Raw genomic sequence first — 16,428 nt, forward strand, 5'->3', positions numbered from 1 at the left:
CTTTCTCTGAGGGCCTTGTCCTGCACTGGGTCTCCTGTTCCCTTGGACAAGCCAGAGCTCATGTTCTTCCTTCAGCAGATGGGTGTAGACCCCTTCCTGTGCCAGCGCCTCCATGGGCACGGGGGTCCCAGCCCAAAGATACATACTTCTTAACATTCCATAATACCAGCCGACTCCATATGGGCATATGAAGAAGTATGTAGGGTTGGGAGGGAGCTGTTCTTCTTTTGGCCATGCATCTATCCGCCAGCCCTTCTTGGTGCCAAGTCTTCTGCTGTCACCTCTCAGGGCTGGATGAGTCCCATCCGGGGGCAGGGAAGTATAGCCATCCATCGTATTGGTCTGTAGCTCATCTCTGTCACATCATGCTTCTAGTTATGACGGAGAGACAGGAGAGCAAATCCACTTGCTGGGTTGTAGAGGCCCAAGAGGCAGGGCCCACATGAACAGGCCCCCTGCATGGGGGGGGAAGGTCACTGGCCAGGATCACTATGTACCTACCTTTTCAGAGCTGCCTTCCAGCTGTCTTCCCAAGCTGGGTGGATGCCATCTCCAGCAGGCGCCAGGACAAGTGCTCCCAGTTCTCCCCCTGTTCTGGTGTCTGCCACAGGAGATTAATTCTGGACCCTGAAAAGATAAGGCAATGAGACAGCAATGATTTAAAGAGACTCAGCAGAGTGGTTTATCCCTTACCCCAGGGGTGGGCAAAATGCGGCCCATGGGACAGATGTGGCCCGCCAGCCCATTCTATCTGGCCCGCGGGGCCCCTAAAAAATTTAGAAAATTAATATTTATCTGCCCCTGGCTGCCTGTCATGCAGCCCTTGATGGCTTGCCAAAACTCAGTAAGCAACCCTCCGCCCGAAATAATTGCCTGCCTTACCCTGACCCTCCCTGCAGGAAGGAGCTGCGAACTGCCTGACTTGTACAGTGCCCCTGGCAGCTGGGCCATCCACCACCTTGAAGGGCCAAGTGCCGTCAGGGAGCGCAGCCCGGGATCATGTTTGGGGTTGAGAATAAGAGGGACTGAGGGCTATTGCATTACACTCTGCACTGACAAAATCATGTTGGAGATGCAGGGGCAAAGTGAGGACCGCTGGGCTTTAGCTCTGACTCTTGCATATCTCTGGCTGCAGGCAGGTCATGCCCTAGCCTGGGGTATGGGTTTAATCTGCAGAGGCTGCCCCATACGGGGAGCGGGTATGAGCTGGTGGTTGTGGCGGTTGCAGTGGCAGTGACTCCCAGTCTGTGGAACGGTGCCTGGAGCCTGACCCCACATGCTGTCTCTCAGGGAGGGTTTAAAGGGAGCCCTGCTCTGGGCTTGTCACAAGGCACTTGCCTCTAGGGAGTCTCTCTGCTCCAGTTCTGCCCATCACTCACCGGCGCTGTGTCCATTCCTCCTCCTTCCGTGCTCCTTCCCCTCTGCCTGCTGGAACATGAGGATGCACAAATCTGTGTCTGCGCCAAGCGGGATTTTGTGATACGGGATGCTCGATTGGCAGGTGTCATAGGAAGGCAGGGCCTTGTGGTGACCTGGTGCTAGGGCTGTGTTTGCGTAGGCACGTGTATGTATAAAGCAGGTGTTGCTGCTCTTTGCTGTACAGAATCGAGCCATTCAGATGTGCTTCATTGTCCCTGTAGTGCTGGCAGTTACAGAGGATTTTGCCTGACATTCAGAGGGAAGGGACCTGTAGTAAGAGGGTCCAAGTAATATCCCTGAAGCTGGACGTCTGCAGGGTGCAGCACAGTAAGGTGAAGTGAGAGACATAGTTAACCTTATTGGTCTGAAGTCAGGGTGAAGTCCCTGACAGGACTTGGCATGGGATTCATCATAGTCATTACCATCTCCCTTGCCCACCTCCATTAAAAGTAACCACCCCAAAGATCCCCTTGTGCTAAAACCTTCTCTAAACTAGCCTCATTTTCAAGAGAAGATGGCATGTTTTTCACCAACCACACTAAAAGCCCCAGTCCCCGGCATCTCCTCTCTGCTCAGGAACATTAATAATTTTGCAGCTCTAAATGCTATTGATCCCTTCCCAGTGGCAGGGTGGGCCAGGCGAGAGAGCCTGCATCTACAAGCACAGAAAGGGGGACTGTCTCCATCACCACCTCTGGGTGCTGCCAGGTCACCTCTGAAGCAAGTGGCACCATCTCTAGTTGCAGTCTGGGCTACTGTAAGGGCCATTACATTAACCGCGCAGTGACTGTGGCCTTCGGTGCCTAAACACAAGAGTGGGGAGATTCCCTTGGAGTCTGACTTTCTCTTGTAAGTATGGGAGGATTGGGGCAGGGCATGTGTCCTTGTGCTCAAAAGTCTGGGCATGAGGAATGACTGCTCATATAGAAGCGTGGGTTATGGGATCCGGGGAATGAAGAGCTAGGGGGGCTGCTTCAGGTCCCCTAGTCCATCTCCCTGCACCGAGACAGGGCCTAGTCTCCCTACACTGTCCCTGACTGCTATTCATCCTTGAAAACCTCCAGCAACTGGGCCTCCCATCCTCCATGGGTAATCCGCCCCAAGGCTTCCCTGCCTTGGGAGTGAGGTTTTCCCTGATAGCTAACCTGATTCTTCCTTGCTGCAAATTTAAACTGATTATTTCTTGTCTTATCCCCAGTGAATATGGCAAACAATTAGTCCCGGCCTCCTGAGAACAAGCTTTATGTGGTGGAAGTCTGTTCTCATGTCCCCCCTCACCTTCCCCACCATCTCCCCCCTCTCCGACCCCCATTTTAAACAAACCTGTTTCCACCTTCCCTTAGAGGTTGTTCCCCAAACCTTTTATTTCTGCCCTTCTGGAATGTATGCCCTTCTGTCTATCTCTTTCTGGAAATGTGGTTTTCAAAGCTGGACACTACTCACCGGCGCCACGGAGAGCAACCATGTTTCTCTTGCATATAACCATCCCACAGGGAGCTTTATTACATGAATCAACAGACGGCCCTGCCTTTGAAAGGCCCCTCCAGGAACCAGGCAAGGGAAACCCTCAAAGAAAGTGTCTTCCTAAGTAGGTTGGAACAGAAATGCCCATTTGCGGGGTGTTAGGAGACTGCTCTAGGTCTGTATAGACATGGTGCCACGATAGACATGGTGTCAAGAGGTGGTGCTGCATCGGGCTGCTCCCATGCCATTGCAACTGCGCTGGGCCCTGCAGTGGCATCCTTGGCCAGCCATCAGTCCCAGATAGATGTGAGGTGGCTTTAAGGATGGTCTCGCATGCCAGTTTCCCTCTAATTTAATACTAATTCTTGCCCCTTTGGGAGAGCAGCTCTAAACCCTCGAAGCACGTCATTAACTAATCAGGCTTCGCAATGCACCTGCCGTGCAGACGTAGGACTTGCCCAGCCCTGAAATGCTGCCACCTCGGGGCTGGCGTGTGGCAGCTGCTCAGGGGCATAGGGCAGCACCACGGGGTTGTTGGGAGTAGATGGTCTCTGAGAGAGCTGCAGGGAGAGAGGGGAGCAGTTGACCTGACAAACAGTGCCCGGAGGTGAGCTAGCAGCTCTGGACCAGCTTGTAATGGCCATCCCACCCATTCTCCAAAGGGGCCCCTCTGCCTTGCAGCTCCCCAGAGAGGGCGAGAGGGGTGTTTGGGCTCAGGGCTTCTGTTGTCATGGGCAGGGATTAAGGCCAGTCGAGATGGGAAGAGGTTCTGGTCCCGCAGCAGCAGCGGAGAGGAGTGGCTGTGCCGCCCCGGGGAGCAGAGGGGAGCCCCTTCCCCAGCTCTCAGCTGCACCCTCCCAGCTTTCCTCCCTCTTTGTGTCTCCTCATGTAATGGAGACTGAGCTCTAGATCAAGGAGAGGTGGACCTGTACATGGCTCTGCTGGCACCCCTCATCTTGACCCCTCACCCAGACTCCTGCCATCCCATCCCTGGACAGATGTCCTTGGCCCCCTGCTAGCCCAGCTCTGAGCATCTTGGGGAATCCTGTCCACCTAGCTGTTTTCGCAAGGCAGAGGCCGGACTTCCCCAGCACTTGGCTGAGGCCAAGGAATTTGCTTGGCTGCCATGAACAGCGTCAGGGGAAGGGGCTGGTGCCCTGCACCATCACATCTCTCCATCCCCAAAGGAGAACAGGACAAAAGCGTCGACTCGGCAGAACCAGCCCCTTGCTTCCCTAATGCACAGAGCAAGCGAAATCCAAGCCTGCGATCACACGGGGAGAGAGGGAGTGTGAGTCTCAGAGGGGCCTGGCAGTGGCTGAATCTCTGAAACAACCCCTTCCCCAGGTGCGGGAAGGGCTCAGGGGCTTTGAGCCACAGACTCACCCCCACTTCATACATTCAGGTCCCTTGGACCCAAATAACTGGGTCATTGCCCTAGCATCACCTTCCCTCCTTGCTGCCGTGTAACCCAGAGACCGAGGAGATGACCTTTGTGCTACATCATGTAGGGATCCTGGTTTTCCCTGATAAAAAAAAATCCCCAATTTTCAGATTAAAAAAGTAATCTCAAATCCATATTTTTCTGTGATTAATATGAAATCCCACTAAGATATAGATATAGATATAGTGGCATTTCACTTTGATCACGGAAAAATGTGGATTTTACTTTTTTAAATCCAAAAAGTGGGGATTTATTTTTTTGTCAGGGAAAACCAGGATCCCTGCATATCTGTCTAAAAGGGAGGGGTCTGCTCAGCACACCCAGCTCATCCCTGTTGCCGCTGCCTGTCCACATGTCACACTCGGGAAAGCGGGAGAGGGCAGAGATGTCTGCTGATGATACGCTTGTGAAGACAACCTGGCCGACCAGCCCCCAGCAGGGGAACAGCGACGGTGTCCCTTCACATCCCCAGGGGCCCTACCAGTTTACATGGGCTGAACAGCTCCTTCTCCAAGCCAGCTTTTTAAGCACTTAGCACCCAGACATCCCCCTGTATTACTTCCAGCCAGTTTCCCATGTGAGCCCAGCATCCAGCAACCTCCCCGGGGGCTGCGCTTTTTTTAATCTTTTAATCTTTTTAATTTTTTAATCTTGACATGATTGTTGGGGTTCATGCTTTATACATAAGGACAGCACATGTGCTCGCTTTTCCCTTTACAGAAGAAGGAAGGAAACTATCATTTGGGCGTTCTTTGTTATCCTGCTCATTGTGTATTGATGACAAGGGAGCATTTGAGGAGGAATGGATTTGAAGAGGAGTGAAGAGGCCTTGGGGGGAGGGGGGGGGTAGTGTAAGGGGCAGCATGGGTGAGCAAGCCGGTAGGAGAGGTGATGGCTGTGAGAGGCAACCTCTCAGGCCCGAATGAGAGCTGACGGGTGCATGTTAAGTGAAGTTGCCACTATCACAAGCATGCATGTATTAGAAAGCGACCCTGTTCCCCAGCTTTTTTTCATCACGATACCTAGTATAAGACTGGTTTGCTCAGGCTGCACCAATAAACCCGGTTTATTTCCTACAAAGTGGTGTGCCGGGCAGGAAAGATGCTCTGCCAGGACTCATGAACTATGGGTCCAAGTCCCAGCACCGTCGCACTCTGCACGTGAGCCCAGGTAGGTTACTTCACCTCTCCGTGGGTGCGTCTACATGAGACACTGAATGCGCAGTAGCCTAATAACTCTGCGCAGTAGCGTGCCAGGCAAAAATCACACTAATGCACTAGTGTGCGGTAGTATTAGGCTACTGCACATAAAGCAGCACTAAAAAACTGCATCGGCACTACTGCGCAGTAACTGTAGGTACTGCGCTTTTAGTTAGTACTTCATTAAGCAAGTACTAAACTAAACGTGCAGTAACTACTGTGCATTAAGGAACATGTAGACGTGCCCAGTCTGTGTTTGCCCTCTTCCCAAAGGGGACGAGGGCTCACTCTGCACAGAGAGAGGCTGTGAGAGCAAAATCTAGGAAGGATGGTGAGGTGCTGAGACACTGCAGCAGCAAGGACCCGATAAGGTTTTTGTTCAGATTTGCTAGATCAGACTAAAAGATCCAACAGTCCCTGCAAGCCTCAAAATGCATAAGGCGGGTAGAACAGAGGTCTAAGCCAGCAACAGCACAAAAAACCCTCGAGCTGAGAACCCATGCTTATCTCATGAGTTAAACTCACAGGTTTCTTTGCACTTCCACAGTCTTGGGAAACTCGAATCCTCTCCCTGGCATCATGCCCAGGCAGTAATGGACAGGGGGAGATTTTTCTTTCGCTGCCCATTAGTTTGAAAGTACCCCCGTGCCCCTCACCTCCAACACTCACGCACCCCTTGTTTGATTTAGGATGCAAATCCTGGGAGCCGCTACTATTTCTGCAGGCTGCTGTAATGAGGCAAAAGACCCAGGTTTAACAGGGCAGGGAACCTCTCAGGAGAGACTAGAAACCACTGATAACTTAATCGGGTGTTTATGTTCATAAGCAAGGCCCATGCTGTGCGGGAAGCCTGATCTAAAGCCCTCTGAAGCTGACTGGAGGTTTCCCATAGACTCTAGTCTGCTCTGGATCAGGGGCTCAGAGGCCACTTTTTGGCACAGAGCTGAAGTTGTTAATTCTCTACAAAAACAAGGGCATGACTCAGCCTCAGCTCTAACCCATTTGGACTGTGCTCTGTTTACCACTGGGGCCGATGGCAAAGCTCCCATTGTGATGCCAGCCGGGCCAGGTTGGGCCTTGGGGGCCCACCGGCGGCCCCTGCCAGCCTCAGCGCAATCAGCCGCTGGAGCTGATTTCTTTGCACAATTGGCCCTTCCCTGGGCACAACTTCTCTGCCCCGGTTTTTAACCATTGTAGCCCCAGGCTGAGCGTGGCCAGTACTGCCGCCTGCGTGACTCATTAACGTGGATCAGATAAAGAGCTGGGTGCCGGAGGGATGGCTTTGGGGTAGAATAGGGCTCAGGGAAATAGGGTTTTGCCACAGGGCTTCCTGTGTGACCCTGGGGATGGTACCTAGCCTGTCTGTGCCTCAGTTTCCCTAGTGTTACATCAGGGCAATGATCCTTCCTTTGTCTCGCCTTCGGCTGTGGGGTGAGGAGAGTTCTCCAATTTGTACAGCACCTAGCGCAGCAGGACCGGATCTCATGCTAATGCAGGCAGTAGCAGCGGGAGTCTGTCACTCCTGTGATGTCTTCCCTGCACGTTTGCTTCATTCTCCCCATTGATCCCTTGGAGCTGGGGGTGCCGCGGAGCTGCCCCATGACTCCCAGAAAGAAAGTGTGAGGCGCTTTGTCCCACTGGAGCCCTGTGATGCATGCAGGTGTCCAACCCCAGGCCTGGCTTCTGTCTCCAACCCAGCCTCCCCTCACTGGGTCTTGGGCCAGAGACTCCCCTGCTTCCTGCCTCAGTTTCCCCAGCTGAAGACTCAGGTCGCTTTAACTTCACAGCTCTGGTGCTGCTACACACTGCAACCACTCCAAACTTCACAGCAGCAAGGGAGAGAGAGCCCAGATCCTCCTACCCCAAGGGCAAGGGGCTGTGAGCCAGGACTCCTGGGTTTGATTTTTGTAAAGTGCTTCTGGTTCCTCTTAGATATGGCTCCTCCATGGGGTAATGACGCAGACACGTGGCACCTCTAGTGCTCTCAGTGCTATCAAAGCACCACCCCCAGGAGGTATAAATCAGCATCATTGCTCCAGTCACTGGAGCCCACTGAGCTGTGCTGGTTTGCACTGGGGCATGGTCACTCGTTGGATTTGCACTGACAGACTTGCTCAGGACCTGCCTGGGGGGAAGGGGATGCTGCCCAGAGGCTGGTGAGGGGTGCACTTGCTTTGCGCCCAACTGCGTTCTCACCCCCGTGGGAATCAAGGGTCGTTCCAAAAGCCCTGGCGCTCGGCTGGTGGGAGGGAAGAGCTCAGGAAGGGAGAGGTTTGGCTCGTGTAGACGGGGCCCCTCACGGAAATAAATCCTGGAGGCCAAGGCAGGGTGGGTGAAACAAGCCCCTGTGCCCATGCCCGGACGTTGCATCAGTGCCACTTCAGCCCACTTTTCAGGGCAGAGCACAGGGCAGAGAGGGCTTCCCGGCTAAGCTGTACCTGCCTCTGCAGAGCTGCACGTGTCTCCTATGGAAGGGGGGGTCTGCAGATGAAGCCTGTCCCCTTCACCCCATCTCCCTTGCAGGCGAGGCCCCGTGTATGCCCCGTGGGTGGGCATGGCTCACAGCATCATATTTCACTGTCAGGACGGCATTTCCCCGTGGCAGGTGCAGAGCTGTAGAAAGTCAGGTCTTCCAAGCCCTGCGTCTGCACTGGCCCTGCACAGGCTCTCTGCAGAGGGAGCATTTCAGGAGTGGGTGGGTGGTTTGGGGGCTCGCCTGCCCTTGCAGTGGGGGAAACTCTAAATGGCAGCTGGTAGGGGGAGAAGTTTGGGGACGAGACCCCTTTCCCAGTCCCTGCATTGGTGAATTTGGCCCCACAGGAGCTAAGGGCTCCTCTCAGGTCCTCTTGGGGTCCTGGGGTAGGAATCCCTAAGGACCAAGGGCTAGGGAAGGGGCTGGGAGGTTGAAGAGTGCTTCTGGGCCTGAGGGACTGCTCACTGCCCCCAACACGGGCAGCCCTTCCCTGCCAGTCTGCCCAGGCCCCTGCCATGCTGCTCTAAGCACAAGGGAGCCTTTCTGCAGCCAGTTTTGGCCACTGCTGTTAATGATCACCGCCTCACTCCCAGGGGTGATCATTAACCCTGGGAGTAGCTACCCTGGGAGTAGCTTCCCCAAGGTCACAAAACCCAGTGGTAGCAGAGCTGGGAACAGACCTGAGAGCCCAGCCCCGCAGTCCCCTGCTCTGTCCGCTATCCTCTCCCTCTTCTCAAGCCAAGAAGAGAACCCAGGAGTCCGGGCTCCCAGTGCCCTGCCCTTGGGGCAGGCGGGTCCCGGCTCTCTCCTCCTTGCTGCTGTGAAGTCTGGAGTGGCTGCAGTGTGTAGCAGCACCACAGCTGTGAAGCTCAAAGGCCAGGGAGGTCTCACCCACAGCCCAGGGACCAAGCGGTAGAGGGACCAGGCCTGGTGGAGGCTGGGGTGCGGATTCAGAGTCAAGACAGAATTAGTGCTGGGGGGGATTCTTTGGGTGGTTTGTGGGATTTCCTCTCCTTGGGCATCTTTGTCACAAGTTGCAGCTGGATGAGGACTGGTGAATAGACTCTCTGGCCCTAGGCACGGGGCCTGGGGGTGTTTGGGGGGATGGCTTAGGGACCCCAGGTTTGGCTCTTGTCTGCTGGGCTGCCTCTAGAGCCACCCACACGGGACACCAGAGCTGTGCCTTAGGAAGTGTCCCAGAGCCAATGCCCCAGAGCTCTGAGACTGCGCCATAACCCATGGCTAGGGGCATGGCAGGGGCAGGTTCATCCCCAGAGGCCATCTGCCCCAGCCAGTGCACTCCAGGCTCTGGCCAAGTGGTGAGGCTGTGACAGCACGTAAACTCCACGTACTGCAGCTCTGCAAGGAGCCCCTGGCTGCCAAGTGTGCACAACATGCTCTGTTGCTGGGCCCCAGGGAAGAGAAACTCCCGGCAGCAAAGACAGCCCTTGGCCTCTGGGCCAGGAGCAGTCACTGGGGGCAGCCCATGCCAGCAAAGCCACCCAAGGGACCGAGCTAGTGCCCTACGATTGCAGCACTTCCCAGCATCCCAGCACTCCCGGGCAGCATCCCTGGCATCCCAGCTCAGCTGCCTCCCAAAGATTGTTTCACAGGAGCTCAGCTCCAGGCCTGTCCCGGCCCATCCAGCAACTCCCTGTGCTCCGGGCACCAGCCTGCCCCTGGCGCCCCTGGCTTTGACCTTGTGTCCCTGAGCAGTCCCCAGCCCTGACTCTGCAGAAGGCAGCGGTGGCTTAACCCTTGCTGCTTCCTGTCTCTGCAGTGCCGCCTCCCTGGGAAGGAGCATGCTGCTGATCACCCAGCCCACCCTGGCAGCTGGTACACAGCCCAGAGGGGCAGGTTGCACCCCTCAGCCCCCTTAACCCACCTGTCCTCGTCCCTGGGTCTCACAGTGCTGAGCTCTGTCGTCGGCTGAGATCCTGGGGAGGGGGGACAGGGCTCCTTGGGATCTTTGTCACAGCTCTGGCTGTGGCTGGGGTCTCTGTGCCAGATGCCTTAACCTCCCTAGAGCCACTTGCCATGAGGGAGTACCCGGGTCCTTTCCTTTTGGCACCTGCCCTTCCCCATGGGGGAGTAGCTGCTGGGGGACTGCGGCTGCAGCCCCTGAGTGTGCAGGAAGGAGGCGAGTGTGCGTGCAGTGAGTGTGCACGCAGTGGGTTTCTGCACTGCGGTTTCTCAGGGGTGAGGGCAAGGGGGTGACGTGCGTCTGCTCAGGGAGGGACAGATGTGACCTTCCTCTCTGTGTTGCCCCAGCAGCTGGCTGCAGTGCTGTGGAGCTGAGCTCCCCCCACCGGGGCAAGAGGGGCTCTGATGGGGACTCAAAGCACTCCCGAACCTCTGTGCCTGGATGATAGTGAAGACACTGTCATATCCGAGAGGCAAAATCACTCCCCAAGTGTCTAGCTGAGTGTTCAGACCAAGCGGGCCGGGCTGCTTGCAGGATATGGCAGCGCGATGGGTCTCTGCCTTGCCCACCGCCTCAGAGCAGAAGCACTGTGGCATGACCCAGCTGGTGCATGAAGCCTCCCCCTCCACCCACAGCCCGGCTGGGGCATCTCTGTGCTGCTCCTGGCCTGTGCTTACCCTGCTGGTCATCACAGGGTTGCTGTCACCACTGGGAACTGCTGCCTGGAGGGCCTGGGCTCAAGGGCAAGGCAGAGTCCAGTGGTGCAGGAATCCTCTGTGATAGCTGGGGGAAGAGGCAAAGGAAGGATGGGCTGGGGGTAGGGCACAAACCAGGCATGTGGGAAACCTGTGCTCAGAGGCCAGCCCTGCTGCAGGCTCCCTGTGACCTTGGGCAAGGCACATAGGCCCCAGCTCTGCAGGAGTAAGTAGGCAGGACTGCTAAGGGATTTAGGCACTGAGGTCCTACTGTGAGCAGACAGCGTTAGGTGCCTAGGTGCTGTTTAAAACTCTGGCCCAAAGTGGTGGAGGTTCCTCGCTCTCGCTGCAAGTCACTGGGATGGGCCCCTTCCTCCCCTGTACAGGAGTTGTACTGGGGGGAGGCTCAAACCCTGCTGGTTAGAGCCAGCCCCCCGCAGCCAGGGCTGGCGTGAGCTTTCCGGCTGCAGCCCTGCCAGCGTGCCTCCAGCTTGACGCATAGCCTTCTCCCGCTCTTGTCCCCAGCTCTCTGCACAGCTCTGCCCCCCCGCCTGGCCTGGTGCACAGCACCTCCCAAGCCCCACGCACAGTCCCCGCTCCCCCAGGACTCCTGGCAGCATCCCACAGCTTTTGCAGTGTCTTTTGACCCCAGGCAGCAGCTTCTTGGCATTTCGGGCCGGTCCCTAGGTCTGCTGAGACCCTCTTAGCCCCCCTGCCCCTCCCAGGGCCTTCCCCACAGACCTGCCATCAGCAGAGAATCCCACCGAGGAGCAGGGATGAAGCCCTTCCCTGGTGACCTTGGATGGGGGGCAGGAGCCTGACTCCCTGCAGCCTCAGCCCCGTGGGCTCAGAGCAGCCAGGTCCGAGCTCGCTGAGGAGCAAGCCAGACCCTCTCCTTCAGGGGACTCCCGTGGCCTCGCATCTGGCTGTCCCCAAAGCAGGTGTGGCATTTGCCCTGCCACAGCCAGGTATTTGCATCTGTTCTGCACCTGGCAGCCTCCAGCAGACCCACCCCTAATGCACTGCTTCCCCTCCCCACCACCGCAGACCTGTCTAGCCAGGGCTTCTTCCACAGCCTCTTCCTGCCAGGATGCTCCTCGCCCCCAGGGGCTGCCTGCCTCCCACTCCCCCCCATCCATGCTTTGCAAGTACCAGGTGAAGGGGAGGTACACAGCCCCCAAGCCCTGAACAGCCTCCCAGCCAGCAGCCTTGAGGTCACCCCCAAACTAGCTGGAGCCAAGCCTGAGATCTCCCTGGAGCAGAGACCACCCTCTGAAGCTTCAGGGGAGTCTCTAAGACAAGAGCATCCTGGCTCTGCAGCTCAGAGGAGCCAGGGGCTGCGGTCTGGGACTGTCCAGGGCACTGCTATGGAGGGCTGCCGCAGATCTCAGCCCCCTCCCTCCCTGCATCCCAGAGGGAGCGGCTCTGCTCCCATCTCCTCCAAAGCGCCTTTTATTTGACCCTGGAAACATAGCTGTCATCTTGCTGCAGGGGAAGTGTGAGCACATCTGGGAGACAGCCCCACACTCCCCAGGCAAGGGACCCAGTCCCTGACACATCTGACTAGATAGCAAGTTTGCTCCCCCAGGCCTGGCTGATGGACCCCCATCTCGGACCTGTCCTGCAGCAACGCCACCTGCTCTGCTGGGAGTCAGGCCCCAGGGCTCTTACTGGGGTTCGGCCACACAAATGGCATCACATATGGAGAGTGAGAGTGAGCCAGGGAGTCCTCAGCGAGGCTGCCAAAGGGTGGCTTTGATGTGGGGAAGCGTGCGTGTGCACACACGCACAGGCACAGGCTCGCCCAGCACAGCCCCAGCCTGGCTATAAAAGGAAGTGTCTTTTTTTCTGCTCTCTCACCCGGCCGCTCTGCAGTCACTCGCTAACACAGACATTTCCAAGTTTTACTATTCATCGCTCTCTCTTGGCCCTGCTCCCTTCCCTCCCCCTGCTCCTCCATCGATCCCCTTGTAAACCCGCTGCATTAGCCACTTGAGCGGAGGAGCCGAATAGAAAAAAAAAAGAGAGGGAGAAAAGGAGGCAGAAGCCTGGGCGCCGGGTAGGGAGGGGACGGGGACAGGGCCTGGGGTAGCCCCAGCACCACACCCCACACCCCACACCAGGCTCCCGGCCCTCCTCCCCTGACCCCTGAGAAACCGGGCAAAGTTCCCGGCCAAGAGCCCCCTCCCCAGCACCACGACACTGTGCCGGTGGGGCCTGATTGATAGATAGCGCCGAGCCCTGTCCCCTCTGCCACGATGATTAGCTGTTCTCCGTGTGATGTGCAGAATACAGAGTCCAGAAGTTAGAGCTGGGATCCCGCCCCCCCCGCCCCCCAGCAATAACGCAGGGCAAACCCCCCTCACCCTGGCCCAGCCAAGGGCTTGCCCACGAGCCGGGGATCCCGGCCCCCCTCCACGAGGGGCGATCCCTGCTGTGCTGCCTACCGCAGGCAGCAGATTTACGACTGGGGCTTCCCCTGCTCTAGTGGAAGCTGCACAATGGGTGTGGGTCTCCTCGCAGGCAGCCCTGCTGCCCCCCTCCCTCCCGCCGCAGTTGCCCACTCGCTGTAGCCACGCCGGGGTTGCCAGCACCCCCCACCCCAGCACAGGGGCAGCGTGAAGGCCGCATTTCGCTGCCCCGCGGCCCAGCCCCCCTCTCCCAGCAATAGTTTGCCACCAGCCCTGCTCCTTTGCTTCTGCAAGGGCTGCAGAACAGGGGGGCACCTCTGCTGGGCCCAGGTGAGCTAGAGGGAGGGTCACAGCTGCCCCTCGCCCCTGCAGGACACTTGCTAAGACTTCATGCTCCTTCCACCCCAGACACGGTGGCTTCGAAGCCCTTGCTCCCTCGCTCCCCACCCCCTTCACCCGCACTCACGCTGCAAAGCTGCTGCAAGGAGCCAAAGCCCAAGTAAAATGCTGATTATGGTTCCGATTATCAGCATCTAGCGCAAAGCCTGCAAATAACAAAAGGCAGCTCCGGCACGGGAGCCGGGAGCCCAGTGCCCACTACGTACTGGTGAAGGTTAAACACTTACCACCGGGAATCCCTCCTGCAGCCCCTGCCACCTCCCCTGGCTTCTCAGCCCCCCTCCCCAGCACCCGAGCCACTTACTGTCCTGAAGGTGACTCCAGCTGCATCTGGGCTTCCATCGCAGGCACCCGGGGGCTGTGGCGTCGCCTGCCAGATCCCGGCACTCGCCTGCTTGCCTTGACTTTGCCACAGAAACTCCTTCAGCTTGTCTGCATTCTGTTCCCTAGGAGCATGCAGCATCCTCGCAGTTCAGCTTGAGAAGTTCCTTGCAAGGGAGGGGAGCCGAGGGGAGGGATTTAAAGGCAGACCCTGCCTGGGTTGCAGACACCTTCAGGTGCTGGGCGGTAAAGATGCTTTTCTTTATAAAGGGTCCTTGGCTGCCGCTGCTGGGGCATCCCCCTCCCCTGCTGCCACAGGCAGATCGCCTCCTCTGAAGCCTCGTCCGAGATCAATACCACCCCTCGCACGCGCTGTGCCCAGCTTCCAGGCAGGAGGCACGGACACTGCACAGATCTATGCTAATGAAATCCTCTCGTGCCGTTATTAACCAGCCAATATTGTCACGGGCACGCGAATGGCAAGAGGCCTCCACCTCCCTGCCTCGGCCTGCAGATGCGAAGTCCGGCCGGTGCTGGGCCCCCTGCGCCTCTCTCACCGCAGCTGCAGCAGCAATTTCACCCACCAGCCATGCCAGGGAGAGGGTAGCTCCAAAATTGTCCCAAGGGGCAGCTCAAAGCGCCCTTTGGGCCAGCAACCAGGTGACCCCAGCTGCTGCCCCCAGCCCCTGCCATGGCACCGAAAGCACTTTGCCGGATGTAGCCAGGGCCCTGCTTCTATCCTGGGGGCCGGGGGAAGAGTGAAGGGTGCCATGCACCGGCAGCCTGTTGGTCTGGGGACAGCGGGATGTGGGGCTGATGGGGGTGGAGGGGAAAGGAGTTTCTCTGTGGATTTTGGAGGTGAAATGGGGAGACTTGGGGCTCAGCTGAGCAGTGATCTTTACCATAGTGCGTGTGTGTAAGAGGGTGGGTGCGACATACACGGCGCACGTCTCCCCAGGTGCGCACTATATGAGACTAAAATCGCAGAGGAAGCCTGGAGCGCACTGCCGATCTTCTGACCCTGCTGCGTGGAGCATTCAGCCGCTTGCCAGTGGCTCCGTCCTTGAGTCTAGCTCTTCAAAGCTGCCACGCAAAGAAGTGCGTTGGCGCATTTGCTTTCCTCACCATCCCCCTCCCCGGCCTTGCAGGGCCCCGGGGCTGCCCCTGCTCACGGGGCACGGTGGCAGCTTTCAGAGCCCCTGACAGCCGGGCCCCCAGTCTGTGATGCGGGCTCAGGGTGAATATGGGGCCGAGGGGTCTGCCGCAGCCCAGGCCCACTGAGCAGGGCTTGGCTAGCGCAGGTGGAAAAGCAATGGGGTGAAGTGGGGGGTGGGAAGCGCCGTGGGGAAAAAGCCCCGCAGGATCTCGAAGCTGGCCCCATCCTTGCAGCTCCCCGTCAGCTCCTCCCCCGCCTGCGACTCCCAACACCTGCAAACTTCTCGGAGAGGCTCTGCAGCCCCAGGTCCTACCTCCCGGCTCTGCCTCGCTCAGGGCTCCTCCGGCAGCAGCATCGCCTGGGCTCTGAGCCCGGTTCCTCTGCGCTGCAGAACGTCCAAGGGATGACACGAGGGCTTCGCGGCCGCCCGCCCACCCGCCTGCCCGCCGGCCAGAGCAGCATCATGTCCTGCAGCCCACAGGGGGGTGGCGGAGGGGGCTGCCAGTGCGAGACCGGGGCAAGGCTGGGGGCACACCTTGTTCTGGTGACCAAATGCAAACAGAGGAAAACAAGAGGGGCCCCCTCCGCACTCCCAGCCCTGCCTTGGCAGGCCCGTCTGCCCCCCTCCCTCAGCCCAACGCCCCTCTCCCCGCTCCGGCCGCGCACTGTTTGCCTGCTATTTTTGGCAGCCTCCAAAGAGCTCCTTGCAGGCTATTAATAATGAGAGTGAGAAATTCGTTTGGCCTCTGCTATATAAGGAAAGGGAGAGGGTTAGAGGCAGCTAAATATACGGAGCACGCGGGAGACAGGGAGCAAGCGGGGAGGCCTTGGCACCGCCTGTGGAAAGAGCGCGCTGGAACAATGCAAAGACGGGCTCCCCCCTCGTGCGGGGCCCGGGGCGGTGGGGAGGGCAGGGCTGCTCTCTCTGCATCCGTGGCCTGGGTGGCTTTGCTAGGGCTTGGCCTCAGACCCCATCTCGCCCCCTTGGGAGCTGGGTTTTCTCGACAGCTCAGCTCCCCTGAAGGGACTCGTAGCCACGAGCAAACCCTCCCCGGTGTGTGGAGCTCTCTAGGTCTCAACACGTGGCCTCAGTGTAGGACCCCAGGCCTTGCAAGAGGGGACACACTGGGGATTCCCACAGCAGAGGCTCAGCGAGGCCAGGCCCAAACCCCCAGACCAGGGCTCCCAAGGCTAATGGCCTGTGCGTGGTCTACCCACTTGTGTGGGGCGGCGTGAGCAGGGAGCGGGACCTGGCATGTGCCTCGGGCACTTGTGTGCAACTGTGCGGAGGAGAGACCACATGCCTGTGCTTGGGATCTTGGCCCTCGAGCAGCTAAAGGCACCTAGACTGCGCCCAGCCTGGCCCAGCAGCAAACGGGCTGGGCCAGGACCAAAAGGGTGTGAAACCGGCTCCGGAGTTAAGTGCTTGTTAAGCCAGGATGTGGGCATGAGCTAGAAGGCTTCCCAGCCCCCTCCTGCCCTGCCCAGCTCCAGCTCAGGGCTTTGGGAGGACACAAGCACGT

General features: G+C 58.1%; 1 protein-coding gene across 2 annotated transcripts in view; it reads right to left on the minus strand.

Moving 5' to 3' along the window:
• LOC102372063 (interferon alpha-inducible protein 27-like protein 2B) overlaps window positions 1-15,536 on the minus strand; it is a 24,063-nt gene extending 8,527 nt beyond the window's left edge. Inside the window, exons 1-4 of one of the 2 annotated variants that reach the window (XR_003094860.1) lie at window positions 15,219-15,536; window positions 13,733-13,916; window positions 1,380-1,428; window positions 502-627 (exon numbers count right to left, since the gene is read on the minus strand). The gene's annotated coding sequence lies outside the window, so the exon portion shown is untranslated. Of the gene's footprint in view, window positions 1-501; window positions 628-1,379; window positions 1,429-13,732; window positions 13,917-15,218 lie in introns of those variants that run through there. The other variant, XM_025208057.1, reaches the window with a different exon arrangement.
• Between the last annotated feature and the right edge of the window lie 892 nt (window positions 15,537-16,428).

This window comes from Alligator sinensis, unplaced genomic scaffold (assembly GCF_000455745.1).
Source record: "Alligator sinensis unplaced genomic scaffold, ASM45574v1 scaffold547_1, whole genome shotgun sequence".
In the NCBI taxonomy this organism is placed as follows: Eukaryota; Metazoa; Chordata; order Crocodylia; family Alligatoridae; genus Alligator; species Alligator sinensis.